The sequence below is a fragment of the Lissotriton helveticus genome, chromosome 2_1 (assembly GCF_964261635.1).
Source record: "Lissotriton helveticus chromosome 2_1, aLisHel1.1, whole genome shotgun sequence".
Taxonomy (NCBI): domain Eukaryota; kingdom Metazoa; phylum Chordata; class Amphibia; order Caudata; family Salamandridae; genus Lissotriton; species Lissotriton helveticus.
The window spans coordinates 80,864,834-80,885,351 of record NC_136059.1 but is presented as its reverse complement, the minus strand read 5'-3'; the positions used below and the strand labels follow the sequence as shown (position 1 = coordinate 80,885,351).

Sequence of the window (20,518 nt, the reverse complement as noted above, 5' to 3'; positions counted from 1 at the left end):
CTAGCAAACGGTAGTTATTTACTTTTAAATAATGAGGATTGTTGTGGGATGGTAGCCGGCATTCCTTACGTGGTTACAGTCAGTGAACGTGTGGTCTGCTGTAAAAACATAATGTTTCCTCCTCCAAATGGGAAGCCGGATGTTTCCATCTGGCCGTCGATTCTGACCTTGAAGGCAGATTTCAACAAGATGAGTCGCATAAGAGCTCTTTTGTTGCAAAAAGAAGTCGCCCTCACATCTGCTCATGAAACATTTTTCCTTCACGTGGCAAACACCCGCACAGAAGTACATGCTTTATTAACCCCTCCGCTGCGCTGAACATTCCGCGCTGGTGCGGAACGTTCTATTGCGCAGGCGGGGCCGTGACGTTCAGCGGACGTGCGCAGCACTACCGAGGTAGTGCACGCGACGTACGCTGAACGTGTGAAGCACTGAAAGGGTTAAATACGGATTCCCCCTCCCAGCTGCTCCTCCCTGGACCGACCATCGCTGCATCCACTTCACCTTCAAGAAACCCACCACGCACCACCGCACCCAACAGATGCCTCGCCGCTGCTGGAGCAGAGTCACCGAAGACGAGCTAACCACCACCCTCGGACAGGGCCCACCCGCCGCCCCCGACACTGCCGCCCGCAACCTCAGACAGTGGATCAACGACTGCGCCAACACCCTCGCCCCGATCAAGAAACCCTCCAACAGTCACACCAATAAGAAAGCCAGCTGGTTCACTGAAGACTTCCGGGCCTCCAAGCAAACCTGCAGAAAGCTGGGGGGCGTGGCCAACTGCATGGCCGAGTAGGACGTGCCCCGGCGTAGCTCCTGTAATACTGCAAGTAATCCGCCATAAATGATACCCCACGTCACTGAATTCGGAGTTTTTTCGTAGTCGGGAGGAGCGGCCAGTGTCCTGCACAATCGGAGACCGCCAATGCCGTTGTAGCGGCAGAATAAGAGCCCTTTTCAGGCCCTGCAACTATCACCTCCAGGGAAACTTCCGGTCCCAAGATGGTGGTCCCCGGAGCTCTGCTGGCCTGAAAAGCGCCACAAAGCAGGCGTCAGCGGGGATCGCGACTGAAGCGACCCATCCCTCCGCCGGTTGGAGAGCTCGCCGACGCTTCTGGCGACACCCGGGAGATCCGGCCCCCCCCCTTCCAGGCTCAGTTGGGGGTCGAGGCTGAGGGATCCGCCCGTGGGCGCGGAGGGAGGAGGTGCGCCGAGCTGTGCCCCGCTCCCTGGCTGGGACTGCCGGAGAAAGCCTGCCATTGATGGAAGAGCTCTGCGCCTGCTGTGGGCCTGGAGATCGGCACCGGGAGGCAGACGAGCAGCCCCTGAACCCAGAGAGCTACGGAGGTGAGCGCCCCTCCCCCCTGCCTGAAGGTGCAGCCGGGACACGTCCTGGGAGGGGTCGGGCCCGGCTGCCCGGTACTTGGATCCCCTGAGTGCTGCCTGAGGCCAACACTGTTTGCAGGAGATCGGCTGTGGGTGGCGGTTGCCCCCCCCCCCCTCGCCCTACCTGCCTGAGCACTGGTGAGAGGCCCACAGCTCGCCGAGGAACCTGCAGAGACGCACAAGTACACATAGGGTGAGCCTCACTGGAGGTGCCTGAGGTGGGAGCCCTGGGCCACGCTAGACAACCGGTGGCCTCCAGGTGGGGAGCAGAAAGTGCCCGGAACCCCGGTGAATGAGTCCTGGGACATAACCCCGTGAGAGGTGGGGGCACGATACTCGGCCCCCCCCCCACCCTGTGGAGCGGTGACAAGTGGGAACCTCCCAGTCGGTGGACCACTCGGACTTGACCCAGCGTTCAGCGGCTGAGGGGCACGGGAGATAACGGGCCTTTTTTCCTTCCCCCTTCACCCACGCGCCTGCAAGACCAGAACACACCGGTTGTAGTGATATCCATCAAGACAATGGGGAAGAGAGACCCAGTGGCAAGACCGGCCAGGCAGGACACTATGGACAACTACGCCACCCCACGGGCGCAGAGAGACGCGATCCAGGGGGGGCGCGAGGCTCGCACGGACACCGCCATGCTTTTAGAGGCAATCCAGGCCTCGAGGACGGACATCCAAGACTCCAGAGCGGCGCTAGAGACGAAAATAGGGGAGGTGGGCTCAGAAGTACTCTTACTACGCCAGGGCTTCCGTAATCTGTCGGACCGAGTGAATACAGCAGAGACCAGAATCACGGACGCGGAAGACTCCCTCACGGCCCTCCAGAAAGATATGACGGAACTACAGGCATCGCACAGACAGTTGCTGTGGCGAGTGGACGATGCAGAAAACCGGGCAAGGCGAAACAACCTGCGTTTTGTAGGATTTAGGGAAGGAATTGAAAAGACTGATGTGGCGGCCTTCCTACACACCTGGCTGACGTCCATGTTCCCCCAAGTACCCTTTTCGAACTGTTTTGTGATTGAACGGGCGCACAGGGCCCTGCTAGCGAAACCCCCGGAAGGTGCGAGGCCCGACCTATTATTGCAAGGTTCCTCAACTTCGCAGACAGGGATCTCATCCTGAGAGAGGCCCGAAAAAAGGGGGAGCTTCGATTTGAGAACACTACCATTATGATATTCCCGGACTACAGCCAGGAAGTGCAAAACCAAAGACGCTCTTACGACACAGTGAAGGCAAAGCTTCGAGAAATGAACATATCTTACCTGTTGCTCTTCCCTGTGAAACTGAAGGTGTTATTCTAAGGAAGATCGCAGTTCTTCACCCGCCCGGAGGAGGCCTGGCATTGGCTGAAAGAGAGACCGATGTTGCGGGAGGCGGAAGAGGAGGGTCGTAGAATCCGAACGGAGATGGCGGCCGTTGGTTTTCGAAAAAGCCCGGCTAAGACACAAAGATCGCATCGCTCACGGGCTGGTCGACAATCGCAACAGACGCCATACCCGGACCAGTATGCGACGAACAGAGGGGCTCGAAGTGGAGAAGGCCAACCTAACGAAGACGCCGCGCCAGGATCCAGGTTATATATCATTATCACACACAGACATTGAGACGGACAATGGGAGTAGCACTAATGTGTCGGACTCGGAGGACCTGACGGAACAATCCCTCCACCCGTTGGTAGCTCCCATTCGAGAATTGGAACAAGGAGACGAGGGCACAACAGAAGACCAAGCAATAGCAACGCAAGGCTCCCACTCCTGAAGAATCGTGGAACTGAGACTCTAAATTGCAGTTCTTGCAATGGGGCACGCACATGGCTATCATTCTGTTTTGCTTTGCTTTGGGGTAGGATCCTACCTTTTGTTTTTCAGTTGAACTATCTTAGCACAGGTCGCGTATTACGACCCGGCTTGGCCCCCCAAGTTCATACCGGGACTGTTAACTATTCAAGGGCACTAGAGAGTTCCAGTGGATACAATAGACTTTCTTTAGTTGGGGTTGTTTGGGGGAGGGCGACAGACCTTCATTACCCGGCACTCCTAGCCGTCAATGTTTGCACGGGTGGGATGGCGGGGAGGTGGAGGTGGGGTGGAGGTGGGGTGGGTGAGGGTGTTCAGATAGTTTGGTTGTTGGGAAATGGGGTGGAGGGGAGGGGGATGCAGTTATTTAAACACAGTCATGATCAGTGGTGCAGCATGTTCTTCTTCGACCAGGGCGACTGTCCACACCTCCTGAAAGGCACTGCAATATGGCAGGTACATTAATGGCCCAATCTATAGTCGGTGAGAAACTCAGCGTGCTGACATGGAACGTGAATGGCCTGGGTAACAAGATCAAACGAGGATTGGTGAGTAATTATCTTAAGAGAATAGGTCCAGACGTCATTTTCCTACAAGAAACTCACCTTAAGGGCACCAACTGCGCTTTCTTGGCCAGGGGAAGGTACAAAGTCCTAGCGCATGCAGGATATACGACAGACTCTAGAGGAGTAGCAATCCTAATCAAGAACTCTTCCCCATTCCGCGTCACACGCACCTGGGGGGGATCAGCTGGGAACCTGTGTGGGGGTCCAAGGGACATGGCGTAGACGCACCTACACGTTGGTATCTGTATACGCACCACCCAAGCTGCAGGCAAACACATTGAGGGCACTAGCCACCATACTCCTTGATTCAGCGGACACCTTGCAAATAGTGGGGGGTGACTTCAATGACGTGATGGATAGGGGACTGGACAGATCAGGCACACCGCCCGGGTGAGCCAGACCCCGCTGGCCCAAACGATCACCACTATAGGCCTGACTGACGTTTGGAGGCAGGTCCACCCGGCACAGGCAACATATTCTTTCTACTCAGCGGCGCACAAAGTGTTCTCCAGATTAGACTACATATTCACGTCCAGACAGGAGATAGGTATTGATGTCACGGCGGAATACATGGCGAGGGGACTCTCTGATCACTCGCCGCTCCTGGTGCAGATGGGACAGACTAGGGGCATGGGACGGGACTCATGGCACCTCTCTGCGTGGGACCTTAAAAATAAGGAGATACTCAAGGGGGTGAGAGCAGATGCACAAGTATATCTGGCTGAAAACGAAGGGACAGTGGACTCGACGGTGACCCTTTGGGAAGCCCTAAAGCCGGTGATGAGAGATAGAATACAAAGCAGATTGGGGGCGGAGAGAAGGAGATTACAAGAAGAGGTAGCGGCAGTGGAATGCACCATAGTGGGACTAGAAAGGGAGCATTTAACCACAAAGAGCGACAACACTCTGAGGAAGCTCCTGGACAATCAGAGACAATACAGGGAGTTGGTGACTGGGGAGGCAAGGACGCAGAACCTGGCCACTCTTCACCGCCTTTACGACATTGGGGATAAGTCGGCAAACTGCTGGCGTGGCTTAGTCGCAAAGAACGGGCTACGAGATGGGTGGAACATGTCCGTGATGCGAAGGGGGGGTTGGTCACCACAGATCCCCACATAGCGGACACTTTTGCGGCCTACTACGAACACTTCTACACAGCCAGACAATTAGGCTCGTGCGAGGAGGCGCTCCAATATTTGGCGCAAATCGACCTGCCTATGCTAGACTCGGAGACCATCATAACTCTGGAGACTGACATCACTTAGAGGAGGTTACGGTGGCCATCGCGGGGCTAAAACCGGGGAAAACACCGGGACCGAATGGTTTCCCGGCGGAATTCTTCAAGGGGACTACGGATATATTAGCCACACACTTGAGGAACCTCTTCCTAGAAGCATACCAGGAGGGAAGACTGCCCTCTGACCTATCGTTGGCGACAATAATCCCAATCCACAAAGAGGGTAAACCAAAGGAGGATTGTGCGTCTTACCGGCCTATTTCGCTTCTGAACACGGAGGTGAAGCTCCTCGCGACAGTCTTGGCGCAGAGGCTGAGATCGGTAATACCGGAGCTGATACACCTGGACCAAACGGGTTTCCTGCCCGACAGGGCCACGAAACTCAATCTTAGATGCACGCACAACTGGTTGCAGGAAGTGAGGGACAGGGAAACACCCCACTGGTTTCTCTCCCTCGACGCCGAGAAGGCCTTCGACTCGGTGCACCGGCCATTCTTAGAAAGCTTCTTACAAAAATTTGGCTTTGGACCCAAGTTTCGGGCATGGGTGTGCCTCCTCTACACCAACCCGCGTGCTAAGGTAAGGGTGAATGGGAGACTGTCCCGCGAAATCCAAATTCAAAGGGGCACTCGCCAGGGTTGCCCTTTGTCGCCCCTCCTGTTCACGCTAACGATTGAAACTCTGGCAGCCAGAATCCGACAAAACCAGCTAATTACGGGATTCAGGGTTACGGACGCGGACCAGAATCAAGAGAAACTATCTCTATACGCAGATGATGTCTTACTATACATCACTAACCCTGACACCACCATACCGGAACTTTTTCTAGAACTGGACCGATATGGACAATACTCAGGATATGCCATAAATTGGCACAAGTCCGTCCTCTATGACCCCAGAGGGGGCACCCGAAGGGAGACATTGCCGGATAGATTGACCATGACTGTGGAGGGCTTCCAATATCTGGGCGTCTACATTACCCTGGATAAGAGACTGTCACTAACCAACAACGTAGAGAGGATAATGCGGGACTCCACCTCAGATATGGAGCGCTGGCGACAATTGCCACTGACGCTCCTGGGTAGAGCTGCCATGTACAAAATGATTGTACTCCCCAAGTACTTGTATGCTCTGCAAAATGAGTACTATTTATTTCCAGAGAGCGTACTGAGCAGAATCCACTCTGACCTCCGGACTTTCCTATGGCTGGGCAAACACCCGAGGATAGCACTGACCACCCTTCAACGCCACCAGTACAGCGGAGGGATCTCACTCCCAAATCTTGAAGCCTATTATTGGGTGGAACACTTGACCCCCATCAACGAATGGTTACATGCCCCGGCAGATCATCCCACATATGTGCTGGAGCGACACAAGCTCGCCCCGCAGACCCTAATGACGTATCTGTATGGCGGCCCTGCAAAGACGGCACTGCTCCCGGCCACAAATGTTACTCTACGAGCCTGGACTAAGGCCACTAAGCCCACAGGCTGGGATAGGAAACCCACCCGGCAGACACCACTCTGGCATTGCAAGTGGCTATCTGAAATCCATAAGCTTAAAGGCTTTAAAAGGTGGGACGACATTGGGATTTCCACAGTTGGGGACGTGATCGCGAAAGGGGCGCTGAAACCCTTCCAGGTCCTAAAATCTCAATATGGGCTCCACCACTCGCAGCTTTTTAAATACACTCAGTTCCGCCATGCGTGGAAGGCGCAGAAGCGGCAACTGGAGGGTCTCGCGGAGTACGCTCCGCTAGAGGGTAGGCTACTACAGGAGCAGATACAAAGCAAGGCAGTCTCACTCACTTACAAAACGCTCACCAACAACATGCTGGGGGACCTAGCAAGACTAAGAGACACTTGGGAGAAGGAGGTAGGAACACTTGAGGATATAGATTGGGACTTAGTGCTGATGCACCCACGCGAGGTGGCGATTAAGTCGCGGCTCCGCCTCATTCAATATAACGTGCTACATAGGACATACTATGATAGGGTGCGATTACACAAAATGGGGAGAGTAATGGATGCCAAGTGTCTCCGTTGTCAGACCGAAGACGGGGACTTCTATCACACAAAATGGTCCTGTGCAGCTATACAAGCCTACTGGAACCTCATATTTACAGAACTTAGAGAAGTACTGGCCGTGCCTATTGCACGGGAGCCCAAACTGGCCCTCTTGGGAATGACTAATGATGTAGACCTCCTGCGTCCCTTGATGGTGTTCCTGGTTCTGGCCCTAGTGGTAGAAAAGCGAGACATCGCAAAATACTGGGGAGTAGCGAACCCCGACTGTAGAGGAGTGGAAGAGAGGGTTAGACCTCTATATGGCGGCTGAACGGGTGACATATAAATCACGGGGCTGCCCGAGAACGTTCAGACAGGTATGGTCTAAGTGGAGACACTACCATGGGCTTGATGGGGGGCTGGGGAGGGAGGGATAGGGACGCACGCGCTGAGTTTTTTCTTTACCTGTTTACTGGGAGGGATGGATGATGTACTCGTACAATATTTTGACGTAACAGCAAAGTGTCAGTGGGGAGGGACAGGAGTGGGTCTAGGGGATTTTAAGCGACCAATGCCATGACTGTACTGTTGAGTTATTTCAAAAACTGCACGTAACAATATTTTAAACAAAAAAGTTGCGCAAACGGCTGACTGTGGCTGAATGTTGACGCTACGCCAGCAGATGATTCACTCTTTATACCTGCTTATTGGTGCAACAATAAAAACAAATTTATAATAAAAAAATAAAAAAAACCTGCAGAAAGCTGGAGAAGATCTGGCTCCGTGAACGAACAACGGACAGCCACGCAGCCCACTAGAACGCCACCCGCAGACACCATCACCTCATCAGATCTGCCAAAAGGGCCACCTTCAAAAACTGCATAGACAACAATGCGCACTACAGCAAAGAGCTCTTCAACATCGTGAAGTAACTCTCCAACCCCTGCTCCAACGATGCCCCACCCTCGCAAGACCTGTGCAACTCGCTGGACACCTTCTTCCACCATAAGATCGCAGACATCCACGACAGCTTCAACACCATGACCGTCACGACAACCACTGAGACCTCCGCCCCCACGACCACCATCCGCCTGCTCTCCTGGACTAACATCAACGACGACACCATCAAGATAATGGGCCCCATCCACTCCGGATCTCCATCAGTCCCATGCCCACACCAATCTTCAACAAAGTCAGCACATCTATCGCACCCCATCTCCGGAAAGTCATTAACACCTCCTTCAAGACAGCAACCTTCCCGGAGAGCTGGAAGCACGCCAAGATCAATGCCTTACTCAAGAAACCCAAGGTGGACACCAAGGACCTCAAGAACTTTCGGCCCATCTCCCTGCTTCCTTTCCCAGCAAAGGTCATCGAGAAGACCATCAATGAACAACTGACCCGCTACTTCGAGGAGAACAAAATCCTGGACCCTTCCCAGTCCGGGTTCCACAGCAACCACAGTACCGAGACTGCCCTCAACCCCGCCACCGATGACATCAAGTTCCTGCTGGACAACGGAGAAACGGCGGCCCTCATCCTCCCGGACATGTCAGCCGCCTTCGACACGGTCTGCCAATACACACTACGAACACGCCTCCACAAGAGAAGGCCCTGGACTGGACCACCTCCTTCCTCATCGGCAGAACACAGAGCGTCCGCCTTCCCCCCTTCTGCTCCGAAGCCACCGAGATCATCTGAGGCGTACCCCTGGGCTCAGTCCAACTCAGTTTAACATCTACTTGGCATCGCTCACCCATGTCGCCCGTCGGCACGACCTCAACATCATCTTCTACGCCGATGACAACCAGCTGATCCTCTCCCTCACCAAGGACCGCCAAAACCAACCTTCACGAAGGAATGAAGGTCGTCGCTGAATGGATGAGCAACAGCCGACTGAAGCCGAACTCGGACAAGACGGAGGTCCTCATCCTCAGGTCCACCCCTTCGGTCTGGGATGACTCCTGGTGGCCGAGCGCACTGGGAACCGCTCCAACACCCACCGACCACGCACGCAAACTAGGGGTCATCCTCGACTCCACCCGCTCCATGACTGAACAGGTCAACACCGTCTCCTCCTCCAGCTTCAACACCCTCTGCATGCTCCGCAGGATCTACAAGTGGATCCCCACTGAAACAAGAAGAATGGTCACCCAGGCCCTCGTCAGCAGCAGGTTGGACTATGGAAACGCCCTCTAAGCAGGAGCCTCGGCCAAACTCCTGAGACGGCTCCAACGCATCCAGAACGCCTCTGCACGCCTGATCCTCGACATCCCTCACCGCAGCTACATCACACCCCCACCTGAGAGACCTGCACTGGCTCCCGGTCAACAAGAGGATAACCTTCAAGCTCCTCACCCAAGCACACAAGGCACTCCACAACACCGGACCAACGTACCTCAACAGACAACTTGGGTCACTCCCCACGCCACACGGTTCCTCCTGGGTGCCAGTGCCCCCCCCGCTACTGCTGCTGCCGCTGACCGAGGGCTCGCCCCTCCCGAGTGCCTGTGTCTCCCTGCTGCTGCCTGCTGCCGCTGACCGAGGGCTCGCCGCCCCTGGTGTCTACCCCATCCTGTAGTCCTGTCTTTTTTCTTCCTTTTCACTCATCCTAATCCATTGCCTGCTCTAGGCGCTCCTTCGCGCCACTGCCCTCCGTGCCCCCGCCGCCCCGCTTCCTGCCACTGCTCCCCTGCGGCCCCGCCCCCCCTTCTGCCTCGTGTCCCTCGCACATTGCCCCCCGCTCTCACCTCTCAGCTGCTCCTCCCTCCCACTTCGCCTCTTATGGAGGTCACCGCGCGGAAGCGCAGCGGACAAGCGCAGCGGGCGCGCCACAGGCAAGCCCGTCTGCGCCCGTCCACGCCTGTACCGCGCCCAGCGGCAGAACCCCTGGACCCCGCGCCCCCCACAACGCCAGACTGCACTACGAATCCAGCACCCTCCACGCACTCAACACCGGACGAGACCACCCCAGCTACCAGGCCTCCCTGAAGCACACCCAAGGGCCCTTCGCCTACCAGAACTGCAGATACACCAGCATCCAGCCCTACAGACCACCAGCCAGCGAACCCAACCACCTCCGCTGCATCCTCCTCTACACCCGCTCCTCTCGCAAGCACGCCATAGAACTCTGGGACCTCCCAGACTCCACCGCTCTCGATGTCGCCTTCCTGACGGATACCTGGCTGAACGCCACCTCAGCACCAGACATCGCCATAGCCATCCCACAGGGCTACAAGATCTCCCACAGAGACCGCACCAACGGAGTTGGAGGGGGAATCGCCATCATCCGCAAGGACATCCTCAGAGTCTCAACCAACACCGACGACACCCTCACCACCGCCGAGCACATGCACTTCCAGATCCACACCGAGCCCAACACCACCCTCAGAGGGACCCTCGACTACAAACCACCCGGACCAAGACCACAGTTCTGCGACACCATCCCCGACCTCGTCAGCACCCACGCCCTAGCCTCCACAGACTACATCCTCCTCGGGGACCTGAACTTCCACCTCGAGAACAACAACGACACCAACTCCACCGCCCTGCTCGACAACCTCGGACTTAAACAACTCGTAACGACACCCACCCACGCCGCTGGACACACACTGGATCCCATCTTCTCCACAAGCCCCCACGTCTCCTTCAACCATACCACCGAACCCCACTGGACCGACCACAGATGCGTCCACTTCACCTTCAGGAAACCCACCACACACCACCGCACCCAACAGCTACCACGCCGCTGCTGGGGCAAGGTCACCAAGGACCAACTGACTACCACCCTCGCCCTGAGACCACCCGCCGACCCCACCGACCTGAGCACCGCCGCGACCAACCTCAAACAATGGATCAACGACTGCGCCAACACCCTCGCCCCTCTAAAGACCTCCACTACTAACCACAGCAACATGAAAGCCGCCTGGTTCACCGAAGACCTCCGGACCTCCAAGCGCACCTGTTGGAAGCTGGAGAAGAAATGGCTCCACGACCGAACACCAGACAGCCACACAGCCCACAAAAGCGCCACCCGCAGACACCACCAACTCATCAGGACCGCCAAGAGGACCACCTTCAAGGACCGGTTAGACAACAACGCACACAACACCAAAGAGCTCTTCAGCATCGTGAAAGAACTCTCCAACCCAGCTCCAACATCAACGACATCCCACCATCACAAGACCTGTGCGATTCCCTGGCCACCTTCTTCCATCGCAAGATCACCAACATCCACGACAGCTTCAACTCCGACACCCCCACACCCACCACCGATTCCACCACCCCTGCGATCACCACCCGCACATGCCGCCCGACCACCTGAACTCACTTCAGCGACAAAGACACCATCAAAACCATGAACTCCATCCACTCCGGATCCCCATCGACCCCTGCCCTCACCACGTCATCAACAAAGCCAGCACAACTATCGCACCCCACCTCTGGAAAACAATCAACAGCTCCTTCTTCCATCGCAAGATCACCGACATCCACGACAGCTTCAACTCCGACACCCCCACACCCACCACCGATTACACCACCCCTGCAATCACCACCTACCTGAACTCACGTCAGCGACGAAGACACCATCAAAACCATGAACTCCATCCACTCCGGATCCTCATCCGACCACTGCCCTCACCACGTCTTCAACAAAGCCAGCACAACTATCGCACCCCACCTCTGGAAAACAATCAACAGCTCCTTCGAGACAGCAACCTTCCAGGCAAGCTGGAAGCACGCCGAGATCAACGCCCTCTGAAGAAACCCAAGGCAGGCCCCAAGAACTTCCGGCCCATCTTCCTGCTCCCGTTCCCGGCAAAAGTGACAGAGAAGATTGTCAACAAACAGCTGACCCGTTACCTCCAAGACAACAACGTCCTGGACCCATCTCAATCTGGCTTCCGCAGCAACCACAGCACCGAGACCGCCCTCATCGCCGCCACCGACGACATCAGGATCCTGATGGACAAAGGAGAAACAGCCGCCCTAATCCTCCTGGACCTATCAGCCGCCTTCGACACGGTCTGCCACTGCACCCTATCAGCGCGCCTCCATGACGTCGGAACTCAAGAGAAGGCCCTGCCTGGAGCACATCCTTCCCTTCCGGCAGAACCCAGAGCGTCCGCCTCCCTCCCTTCCGCTCAATGACCACCGAGATCATCTGCGGCGTCCCGCAGGGATCCTCCCTCAGCCCGACGCTGTTCAATATCTACTTGGCTCCACTCGCCCACGTCGAACGACAACACAGCCTCAACATCATCTCCTACGCCGACGACATCCAGCTGATCATATCCCGCACCGAAGACTCCAACACCGCCAAACCCAACCTCCACAGAGGAATGAAGGCCGTCGCCGACTGGATGAAGGACAGCAGACTGAAGATGAATTCAGACAAAACGGAGGTCCTCATCCTCGGACCCAACCCATCAGCCTGGGACGACTCCTGGTGGCCCACATCGCTAGGCACACCCCCGGAACCCACCGACCACGCACGGAACCTGGGTTTCTTCCTCGACTCCTCCCTCTCCAAGACCAAGCAAGTCAACGCCGTCTCCGCGTCCTGCTTCAACACCGTCCGAATGCTCCGCAGGATTTTCAAGTGGATCCCTCTGGACACGAGAAAAATCGTCACCCAGGCCCTCATCACCACCAAACTTGACTACGGAAACGCCCTCTACTCAGGAACAACAGCCAAGCTCCTGAGACGACTACAACGAATCCAGAACGCCTCAGCACGACTGATCCTTGACGTCCCCCGGCGCAGCCACAACGCACCTCACCTGAGAGGCCTGCACTGGCTCCCAGTCAACAAGAGGATCACCTTCAAACTCCTCATCCACGCACACAAAGCGCTACACAACACCGGGCCATCATACCTCAACAACCGACTCAGCTTCCACACCCCCATCCGCAACCTTCGCTCTGCCACCCTCGCCCTAGTTCCTCGTATCCAGAAAACCACCGCCGGCGGCAGATCCTTCTCCTACCTTGCCGCCAAGACCTGGAACGATCTCCCTGCCAGCCTATGACAGACCCAGGACCTGCTGGCCTTCAGAAGACTTCTCAAGACCTGGCTCTTCGATCAGTAGCAACCCCCCACCCCCACAGCGCCTTGAGACCCTCACAGGTATGTAGCACGCTTTATAAATGCCTGATTGATTGATTGAGCTTCTACACCCTCACCTGCCAGCTCCGCTCCGCCACCCTCGCCCTCACCACAGTCCCCCGCTTCCAAAGAGCGACCTCCGGCGGCAGATCGTTCTCCCACCTCGCCACCAAGACCTGGAACACCCTCCCCAACCACCTACAGCAGATCCAAGACCTGCTGACCTTCAGAAAACTCCTTAAGACCTGGCTTTTCGAGCAGTAGCAGCATTCCCCACCCCAGCACCTTGAGACCCTCACGGGTAAGTAGTGCGCTTTACAAATGATATGATTGACTGATTTACTACAAATTGGGTCATGCAGTGTGATTCAAGAATACATGCTTACCTCAGGAAACATTTATGGACACATTACAAGGCTTTTTAACACACAGACAAAGACAAGTGCCTAAATGCAAGTCAATATCACTAGAGTACTGAACAGCCTATGAAAAAAAGCAGTGAAGTACTTTCCAATGGCAGAGACGTCACATTCCTTCTCCTCCATGCCTCTATTCACCAGACACCCTTCTCCAGAGTTTTCAATTTCAAAACACTGCTCGCAATATCTGTTCACCAGCAAGCCCCCAGTCCTGCCCTCTGTTCTAGCAGTGGGGTATTGGGGCACTGGACACAGTAACAACAAAATGTTCCCATTTGTCAGGTAGAGGGGAATGAATGAGCAAGGATGGTGTCTGCATCACTTAATCTTCGCACACCTAAGAACAAAAAAATTAACCTAACCTTGTGTAATGACACTACCGCGTTTGTAAAGCGATTCAATACCCTTTGATCAGTCAAGTTTGCGCTCTATAAAAATGCCCCCAAATTATTCTGACCTTGTATAATGTAACTAGCGCTCAAGTAAAGCCGCTCCAAACACCTTCGGAACGATTGAGTTCACATTATATATTATAAAATGCCTCAGAGTCACAAATGAGCTGCTGTGACTGAGCTTTGAAATTAGAGCTCAGAGAGGAGGATGAGGACGACAGAAAGAAGCAGCATGGCAGGCATTCAGCGACATGGGAGAAGGTGGGAGAGATGAGTGCTGCTCTCATTTGTCAAGTAGAGGGGAAATGATGAATACACAAGGGCGGCGTCGGCATCACATATCTCCGCACACCCAAAAATAAAATTAACCTGATCTTGTGTAATGAAACGGGCGCTTTTGTAACGCACTTCAAAACATTTTGGTCATTCGGGTTTGCGTTTTATAAAAATGTCCCAAAAATTAAACAGACATTGTGTAATGTTATTAGCGCTCATGTAAAACGCTCCAACTCCTTCAGGTCCCTCAAGTTCACTTTATATAAACAAGCATCAGATAAATGCGTCAGGAGTTGCCCAATACTTGCCCCTAACTGTGCTGCAAGGTTGGACAGCTGAAGGTTTGGTGACCGAGCCTCGCTTAAGCAATAAGCAGCGAAGTGGGAGGGGTTTGGGGGAATCTTCGCACTTTTAAGTCATAGAAAATTAAAGCTGCAATTTCGAAAACAGCATATGAAGTGTCTGACATTTCATCTCGGTCTTTGAATGGGACAGGGAGATTAAGTGACGGACGCCTAAGTTGAACCACCGAAGATGGGTAAACAGTGACATGAGCAGGAATCAAAGAAAAAAATTGTCTCCCAAATGTACACATAAACATAGAAGCTTAATGTTAGCGTTAATTGGGCCATGCTCTGTGAAAGGAAAACAAACATGAAAAGGAGAGACAAAGAGGAAGGAAGGATCAACCACCGGAAAGCAAGTATATTTTAACTACAATCGAAGGGACCAATAAAAAGGCAATGGGCAGGCTGTAAGCCCACAGAGTGAATACAGCATGTATCAAAGAGACAGAGCATGCGCTGCCTAGGCTCGACCTAACAAGTAGTGCATGAAAAGGGAGCAGTGGAAGGATGCAAATTATGGCTCACTGCTCCAGAGGAGGGACAAACAACATAAGAGGTAAGGATAGCCCAAGGAATCTGACAAGTAGGAACCAAGCAAATGTGAATGACAATTAAACCAACCAATGGTAAGAAATGGGCAGGCTGTAGGCCCACTAAAAGCGTACCATATGTCTAAGAACAGACAGCGCATGTGCTTTTAGGCAAGACCTAATAAGCTTGTAAAGCCAGAGGTGTTTTTACTTCACCCCTTTGAAGATATTCTTTACGGTCATTTGACACGGCAGCAGTTGTGTTATCCTCTCCGTGTGATAGCTCCATTATTCAAACCTCCGAGGTTTGAAACACAGCTCCAAGAGCTATGGAAAATTTAAAAGGCAGAGGCCAAAAAATGTTTTGGCTTGTTTCAAAAATGGGGAACCATGTTTCAGAAATGCCCTGTGATGTTTGGCCGAATACGCACTCTGCTGTTTTACTTGCATCGATAGTATCCTGACATTTATTCTTTTCACAAATAAAAATTAGAGTCCCTGCTTTTTGCTCTGATAAAAAATAATACACTCTGCAATGTACTTCGTTATAGTGCCCTTGTGTTCTGAGCAAGGCAATAAATTCAGGGATGACATGATAGGACATAACCCAGACAACACAAACTTGAAGGGCAGAAATGACTGACTTAATCGTAACGATCGTAATCACCCTTGGCACATTCCATGTTATTGCATAATAGCCTTCTCACTACTGCACATGGCAGTGTCAATGTATATAACAACATGCAGAACACAAATTGTTCATGGAAAGAACTGTGTCAAATGAATTGACTTTATTAAAACATAGGCAGGGTTAGATTACGAATGATACAGAAGTTCAGCACCGTATTAAATATTAATAGCTGACACTCAACCTGTAAAGTAAGTTAGAGCCACCACAAATAACTCTTTCAATAATACATTAACAATCCGGTACATGCTACTTAAAGAGGGACATAGGCCCTCACAATTCTTTAAAGACTTGCTAGTCTCAAGAAACAACAATTAAAGTAAATCCCAATTGTCATGGTACCAAGTGTCCTAAAGGTAGTAAGAGGGGGGCACAATGATGTTCTTATTAGATCCCAAGGTCCCCAAGGAAATAAAGGTTATGGTTCCACCTTTCAATCTGGGGGTGTACTCTAAATTCCATGAGTTAGGCTCAACCTGTAACTGTTTATGACACCATAAACAAACAAGTGAAATCAACAGTAGACCGCAGCAAATTATCAAACAAACAGTATTCATATAGCACGGCTTATCACCACGGGGAGTATCCAGGCGCTGGGGGTGGTGAGAATTAGATGAAAATCCAAGGTTTGAGTCCCTTCCTGAAGTCAGCGAGTGAGGCGGAGATTCGGAGGCAGAGACACCCGTGTAGGTAACAGCGGTGAAGCCGGGTTGGGGGGTGGACATATGACGATGAGGGAAAATAAAAGAAAAACACTTACCCGTGCACTCTCTGCATTGCTGCGACTGTGATGCGGCAAGCGTGAGGTAGGTAGTTACACAACGTTCACTACAAACTTTTGCTGTGAGAATAGCCAGAAAGCTAGCAGCTGTCACTCGCACCACTTGTTTTTGTGGCTTATTTATACAGCAAAACACGTCTCCACGTTAAAAATTGATGAAAGGGCGCATTTCACAATAAAATATAGTGCTAATTGATGGATTTGCATTTCAAGTAAATAAGCAAAAGCTAATATTGCAAATTTGACCCCCCCTCCCAATTATCGATTGTGAGCACAGGAGATTTGCTGATGTTCGTGTGTGTAAAAAAGGGGCCAGGTGCTGCAGTGAGACCTTTAAATCCCTGTGAGCAACTTGAGCGGAGATGTACCACAGAAATGACACTGGCATGGGGCTTCAGAGAAAGACAGATCCCAAAGCACTTCTGTTTGCTCAGATTACTGAGGCAAAACTACACCTATTTTCCTACAGAAGCAGGGAAGAAACACTAACGCCCGCATTATGAGTAGGGAGGGTCTAGAAGCGGAGACACCAGGTGGCCAGAATTTTTACATCTCTGAATCTAAATCAGCAATTATGGATTAATTTTATTGGAATTTTCCATATAGATTAATAGTCTCATTTACCACCAGCGGTAAATGAGACCAGTGAGCATGGTGTCGGTAGTAGTTAAGTGGAGGCAGGAGGGGAGGGTGGCAGAACGAAAGAGAGTATGTTGCCTGGCGGGGGCCTTACGCTAATCCCATAGCGCTTTTCAGCCAGCATAATTGGGTCCAGTGCTCCCCCAACTGGGAAATCCGGGTGCGGGAACAGCAGTCCAGTTATAATTTGGCAGAGCATTGTACCACCTCAACCAGGAGATACCATCCCCATTCATCTTATAATCACAAGTGGGCTTTTGTATCCAAGGCCTCCTTGCAGGTGGCAAGACACACCCTAATCTGCTAGGCCAAGAATCTTATATATGTACTGGAAGAAAAGCAGGCAGGACGAAAGAGAGTATGTTGCCTGGTCTGGGCATACTAAATAGGAATATAAACAAAATCAAATGTATTCACTTGAAACACAACTTTCCGGTCTGTTTTTACTTTATTTAATAGCCAGGGATCGTTAACACAGCTCTAAATCATATTTAACGGACAACTCTAAAACAAATTTCAAAGTGTTTGTGTTGTGTTTATACTTAAAGTGTTGTGGACACTGGAATCCCCAGGTGTCATCGGTGATCAGGTGAAGCAGCTTGTGACTCGATGCAGCAGCTGGGCTGAGTTCCTGGTGCGGTGTTGGCCTATTCTCTTTGAATCTCAAATAAACATCTTTACGATTCTTTTCGATTCTATTTGGATTCTGGACTTAATTACGGAACAGTTTATTATTTATATGTAATGTTTGAATACAGTACAGACAGGTGGTATAAATACCGGCTTTAAGTGATTTTGCTTATTTTTGTACCTGCCGGCCGCCGGGACATTAAAATACCGATTTTGCCCGTAGAAAACAGTCCAGGTGAAAACTGAATGGCTGCCGAGTGAAAAATATAGTGAATTAAACATAATAGAAATGACTAAACATTACTGTTGTTACCTACCTTCTTGGTGGCACAGCGTGAGCGTATTCGGAGTCAGTTGAGGTTTTGTGCTATTTATTCCCGGTGACCATTAAGTAGTTGCGCCATACGCTAGAGTCCCAACTGCGAAGTCGCGGCCTAAAACAAGTCGTTAAAAGGGATTTCAAATGTAGCCAGGAGCTTATAATATATTAATCAACGGGGATATAAGGTGCTCGTGACACGTCATGATTTAGACTAACGGCCAGCGAGGCACGTCATGGCGTAACGACGCGGTTCATGACATGTCGGCCGCTGGGACACTAACGTAGAATAACGGTCAGAGGGGGTACGTCATGGCGTAGATGCTTCAGACTTCAATACCGAGGCTCAAAGCTGGAAAGATTGTGCGTATTTCCGTCAAACTAGCATAACTAAATTAAAATGACTGGGATAGCTGCGAGTGCACCGAGGAGGGGAAAGTGTCACCGAAAATGAGACTGCTGAAGCATGAGAGCGTAGGAAAGGTTTTTGATATCACTGTTTGTTTGGCAATTGACTCCTGACAAAAATCGGTTAGAGTGCAGACAATATATACAGTGTCTGCATTCTGGTTTAAGTTAACAGTCCTGCGAGAGCTGGTCCGTCGCCAGCAGTGACTCCTCCGTGTAAACCGAGGCCACGCCGCTGCCAGAGTGCGGGGAGGTCGCCGTGCGGCTGCTCCGCGGCCTCTCCCGAGGGCTGCTCCGAGGCCTGGAAACCCTAGCAGGCTGCCCAGGTTCAGCGAGAGGCGAGAAACTCGAAACTGCGCCCCAGCCTGGGCTGAATGGAAAAAAAGTGGCTGTGACCGGCCCGGGCTTGGGGATGTTTGTTTGTGTGGTTGTGTATGGTCGTTTACCCGACTCGCTCCAAGGTAGAAGTGCCACCTTTCTCAGAAAATTACACTGACCAGTTGCTAACATTTTACCAAATTCAGAGGGGCAGGTGCTGGTCGGTGAAAAAGTGTTAAATTGTCCGCATTCGTTTGTAGAATAGTCGTCCCTCTTTTGTTTTAAACAATAATAATGTAGGTATTACTCCGTTCTCCCACGCCTGTTACTTGATTTCTTCATGTTCTTTCTGTTTCAGCTTAGACTTATTTTTTAAAAAAAATATCTTCCATCACAGCTTTTCCCGTTTTTTTTATTTGCAGTGATTTTAATGAGCAGGTACTGTCCGGTACTGAGAGACTGCACTTCTTTAATTTGAAAGGAAGAGTTACCTGCACTTGACAGCTCTAGATTTAATGGGAAAATAACAGGTACTCTAGAATAGTGAGTCCCTGCATTTCTATATTTCCATTTAAAGCCCTGCTTACATGGGCATAAATGGCCAGGCCTGTTTAAATGACTCCATATAAACGCAGAAAAGAAGGAAACTGCCATTGCTCTCCCAGCGCTCTCAACATTTTTAGGCATGAGAACAAGTTAGCATAGTTTGTGGCAGCAATATCTGTGAAATTATTACAAAAAATAATTTATGTAAAGTAATTTAGTAGGTGTGATTTTTAGCTTCCTGTGAGTGAGAGCTCAACTTGATTTCCAATGTACTAGTCTCACTTGAAGCGACTGAGGCTTGAGGTCTCTGCTCTCCTCAATCAGTTGAGGCTCTGTTCCCCACTGGCAGGTCATTTATATGAATGTTAATTCGCAAAATGGGATGGAGGAATGTTCCTCTTTGTCTGCAGCTCTCAAAGGAAGTGAAATACGCCAGGCACCTGCAAAACAATTATTTCTTTATAGGACTGCTGTCTGATGCTGTGCATACCAGGAACAAATCACACCCAGCCCTTCTCCATACGTATCAACACTTGTAGCAGGAAAGAGGGAGATAAAAATAATAATAGAGAATGTATTCTCCCCATTGACGTGCTTTGTTGTGAAGATAATTTTGGCTATTTTTCCATTAAAAAATTAAGCAATTCCTGCCTCCATTGGGTGCATTAGTATATATCCTTATCGTTTTTCTTCCTTCAAGCCTCTCCATATTATTGTTTCCCCTCAGCCTAATCTCAAAATTCCACCGATCATCCTGCCAGTGATATTGGACACTATTTTACCCCATTAACATCACATCAGGGTGAGGATGATTCCCGTATCTCACTCTTAGCCCCTCTGCAGCTTCCCATTTGCAGCTGAGAGACTAAAAGAATGTCGGAAATTGAGTATAGCTCTAAGTGACCTCTTTACTTTCTGTTCCTGCTGCTGCCTCCATGAGCCAGACAAGAGGAGGCAAGGGCAGTGCTAGGGATTCTGTTTCAAGCCAAAAGTAACAGACATTGCCAGTGTCTACCACTAAGTTGCATCTATAATTATTGAGAATCTTGAGGAATAAAATGTGCTGCACACTAATTATCTATTTATTTTAATTTCTCTAAAGATTTTGGGCTCT

The 20,518-nt window shown here is 51.5% G+C and overlaps 1 long non-coding RNA gene across 1 annotated transcript in view; it reads right to left on the bottom strand.

Moving 5' to 3' along the window:
• The window catches only part of LOC144817732 (uncharacterized), a 1,017,752-nt gene extending 999,414 nt beyond the window's left edge, over window positions 1-18,338 (bottom strand). The window contains exon 1 of the long non-coding RNA XR_013606966.1: window positions 18,131-18,338. This is a non-coding gene — a long non-coding RNA (uncharacterized LOC144817732). The remainder of the gene's footprint in view (window positions 1-18,130) is intronic.
• Between the last annotated feature and the right edge of the window lie 2,180 nt (window positions 18,339-20,518).